This window comes from Mirounga leonina, unplaced genomic scaffold, assembly GCF_011800145.1.
Source record: "Mirounga leonina isolate KUSES-001 unplaced genomic scaffold, KU_Mleo_1.0 Mir_173, whole genome shotgun sequence".
Taxonomy (NCBI): domain Eukaryota; kingdom Metazoa; phylum Chordata; class Mammalia; order Carnivora; family Phocidae; genus Mirounga; species Mirounga leonina.
The window spans coordinates 4,070,883-4,075,219 of NW_023270447.1; the positions used below are offsets into that span (position 1 = coordinate 4,070,883).

At 38.0% G+C, this 4,337-nt stretch overlaps 1 pseudogene; it reads right to left on the bottom strand.

Annotated features, from left to right (window-relative positions):
* Nucleotides 1–1,215: 1,215 nt before the first annotated feature.
* LOC118020165 lies at nucleotides 1,216–1,661 on the bottom strand (annotated as a pseudogene).
* Nucleotides 1,662–4,337: the final 2,676 nt, after the last annotated feature.

A 4,337-nucleotide genomic window follows, 5' to 3' on the forward strand; every position in this document is an offset into this window, starting at 1 on the left:
CTTTGTCTGGTTTTCATAGCAGTAATGTAAGCCTCAGAATTAATTTGGAAGTTTTCCTTCCTCTTCTATTGTTTGGAATAGTTTGAGAAGAATAGATATTAATTCTTCTTTAAATGTTTGGTAGAATTCACTTGTGAAGCTATCTGGTCCTGGACTTTTACTTGTTGGGAATTTTTTGATTACTGACTCAATTTCTTTGCTGGTAATTGGTCTGTTTAAATTTCTATTTCTTCTTGACTCAGTTTTGGGAGGATATATGTATCTAGGAATTGATCAATTTCTTCTAGGTTGTCTAATTTTTTGGCATATAATTGCTCAGAGTATTCTTTTATAATTGTTTGTGTTTCTGTGGTGTTGGTTCTTATTTCTCCTCTTTCATTTCTGATATTTTATTTGAGTTCTCTCTATTATTATTTTTTGATGAGTCTGGCTAAAGGTTTATCAGTTCTGTTGATCTTTTCAAGGAACCAGCTCCTGGTTTCATTGACCTGTTCCATTATTTCTTTAGTTTTTATTTTGTTTATTTCTGCTCTAATCTTTATTATTTCCTTCCTACTACTGGTTTTGGGTTTTGTTTGTTATTCTTCTTCCAGCTCTTGTGGATGTAGAGTTAGGTTCCTTATTTGAGATTTTTCTTGCTTGTTGAGGTAGGCCTGTAAACTTATAAAAATTCCCTCTTAGTACAGCTTTTGCTCCATCCCAAAGATTTTGGACCATTGTGTTTTCATTTTCTTTTTTTTTAAAGATTTTATTTATTTGACAGAGAGACACACAGCGAGAGAGGGAACACAAGCAGGGGGAGTGGGAGAGGGAGAAGCAGGCTTTCCGCCGAGCAGGGAGCCCAACATGGGGCTTGATCCCAGGACCCTGGGACCATGACCTGAGCTGAAGGCAGACACTTAACCACTGAACCACCCAGGCGCCCCTGTGTTTTCATTTGCCTCCATGTATTTTTTTTAATTTAAAAGCCAGATATATTTTTAAAGATCATGCCTACAATGAGTAAATTATGTAGTGATGGAACATCAAAAAAAGCTGATGAACAAAAGGCACATTTTAAGAGTTCAGGAGTAGAAAGAACAGAAGAGTTCTTTTTGGTTTGGTTCAAAGTAGGAGAAAAGGGAAACAGGTTAAATAATTAAAATTATTTTTCAGGTGAAGGTTTCTGTCAGTTGATGCAGTTAACATTCTTTCTTCTTTCTCCCTGATCCAGAAGCAGTCTTTTCTTTCATTGGCTTCTGGAGAATGTGTTTAATCTTCCACTGTGTAGAGGTGATACATCAGAGCTACCACCAGTGCTGAGATGGCTGGGATCACCCAGTTGGTCCACCAGCTAGAATTAGAGTCAACAGTAGTAATGACAGTTTTCGAAGGCTTGCTCTGCCATCTGGATGAAGTTCCTCAATGATGTACATTTTGGACAACTCTCTAGCTTGTGTAGAGTGTCCCACATTCTCAAAACTTTCAGTAGCATCCCCTCCAGCTTGTTCCCTTAACACTTCTTCCCCACCAGGATGCTCCTCCAAAAACTTGGTCAAATTTTACACCTTGTAGTGCAGAATCAACCAGGTGCTCTTGCTGTGGTTGTGCTTCTGGATCTCTTGTAGGGTGTAGTACTTGACAGTATGGTCTGACTGCTCGGCCATTTCAGAACCCGGTGAGCCTCAGGCTGTGCAGATACTAGCTGAGCCGGGAGGAGAGGAGCATGTGTTTCAGCTAGCTGGCCCGGGACATTTCTGGGGCCCTGACCCCGCACCCCACCTCCATGTATTTTTTTATTTCTTCCTTGATTTATTGGTTGACCCATTCATTGTTTAGTAGCATGTTGTTTAAACTCCATGTATTTGTGTTCTTTCCAGATTTTTTCTTGTGGTTGATTTTTAGTTTCATATTGCTGTGGTTGGAAAAGATGTAGGGTATGCCTTTGATCTTTTTGAATTTGTTGAGCCATGTTTTGGGCCTAATCTATTTTGGAGAACATTTCATGTGCACTCGAAAAGGTGTGTATTCTGCTGTTTTAGGATGGAATGTTCTGAATATATCTGTTAAATCCATCTGGTTTAATGTGTCATTCAAAGCCACTATTTCCTTGTTGATTTTCTGTTTGGATGATATATCCATTGATATAAGTGGGGTACTAAAGTCCCCTACTATTATTGTATTACTATCGATTACTTCCTTTATGTTTGTTATTAGCTGCTTTACGTATTTGGGTGCTCCCATGTTGGGTGCATAAATATGTACAATTGTCATACCTTCTTGTAAGATTGTCCCCCTTATTATTATATAATGTCAATCCTTGTCCCTTGCTACAGTCCTTGTTTTAACATCTATTTGCCCAATATAAGTATTGGACTTTCTTTTCACTTCCATTTGCATGATAAATGTTTTTCCATCCCTTCAATCTGCATGTGTCTTTAGGTCTAAAAAGTGTCTCTTGTAGGCGGCATATAGATGAGTCTTGCTTTTTTAATCTATTCCATTATCTTATGTCTTTTGATTGGAGCATTTAGTCTACTATTTTTCTATTTAGTGTAGTTCTTCATCTCTGGTTCTTTTTTTATGTTTTCTACCTCTTTTTAATGGTCTCACTGATGTCCATTTATGTTCAAAGTTATTACTGATAGGTGAGAACTTATTGTCATTTTGTTCTTTGTTTTATGATTGTTTTTGTAGTTCTTCTCTGTTCTTTTCTTCTCATGCTCTCTTCCCTCATGATTTGCTGGTTTTCTTTAGTGATATACTTGGATTCCTTTCTCTTTATTTTTTGCATATGTATTACTGGTTTTTGATTTGTGGTTATCATTAGGTTTTTATATAACATCTGCATATAGCAGTCTATATCCAGCTGATGGTTGCTTAAATTTGAATCCATTGTTTATTCCTCTCCGCCCCACCCCCCCAATATTTTAGGTATATGGTGTCATACTTTACATCCTTTGATTTTGTGAATCTCTTGACTGATTTTTATAGCGATACTTAATTTTACTGCTTTTGTGCTTCCTATCTTTCTTACTCCTACTTATGTCCTTTCCTTTCCACTCAGAGTCCCTTTTAACATTTCTTGTAGGGCTGGTTCAGTGGTGATAAATTCCTTAACTTTTGTTTGTCTGGGAAACTCTTTATCTCTCCTTCTATTCTGAATGTTAGCTTTGCTGGAGAGAGTATTCTTGGCTGCAGATTTTCCTCTTTTTCTTTTTCTTTTAAGGATTTTATTTATTTATTTATTTGAGAGAGAGAAAGGGAGAGAGCATGAGTGGGGCGAGGAGGAGTGAGAGGGACAGCAGACTCTGCACTGAGCATGGAGCCCAACACGGGCTTAAGCCCACGACTCCAAGATCACAACCTGAGCCAAAATCAAGGGTCAGATGCTCAACCCTGAGCCACCCAGGTGCCCCTGCAGATTTTTTTGTTTCAGTACTTTGAGTATATCATGCCACTTTCTTCTGGCCTGCCAAATTTCTGCTGAAAAATCAGCTGATAACCTTATGGGGTTTCCCTTGTATTTAACTGTTTTCTGGTCTCTTGCTCCTTTTAAAATTCTCTTTATCACTTTTTGCTGTTTTAATTACTGTGTGTCTTGGTGTGGCCTCCTTGGATGATTTTATTCGGGGGTCCTGCCTACTGGACCTGGATTTCTGTTTCCTTCCCCAGATTCAGGATGTTTTCAGCTATTATTTCTTCAAGAAATTTTTCTACCCCTTCTCTCTCTCTTTGCCTTCTGGGATCCCTATAATGTGAATGTTATTATGCTTTATGGTGTTACTGAATTTTCTTAGTCTATTTTCATTTATTATTATTATTTTTCTTTCTCCTGTTTAGCTTGATTGCTTTCTATTACTCTGTCCCTTCAGGTTGCTGATCTGTTCTTCTGCTTCTTCTAGCCTACTATTTTTCCATTTAGTGTAGTTTTAATTGAGTTCTTCGTCTCTGATTGGTTCTTTTTTTATGTTTTCTACCTCTTTTTAATGGTCTCACTGATGTCCTACACTCTTTTCTCAAGTCCAGTGAGTACCTTTGTGGACATTACTTTGTATTCTCTATCAGGCATATTACTTATATCCATTTCATTTAGGCCTCTTGGTGTGATTTTGTCTTATTAATTCATTTGGGACACAGTCCTCTGTCCCCTCATTTTGTCTCTCTATGTCTGTATATATTAGGAACATCAGCTACTTCTCCTGCTCTTGAAAGTAGTGGCCTTATGAAGAAGAGGAGCTATAGTGCCCTGCAATGCAATGTCCCCTATTCAGCAGAACCTGGTGCATCAGGGGTATCTCCCATGTGTATTGTGTATGACTTGCTGTTATGGCTGAGCCACTTTTTCCTTCTGTCCA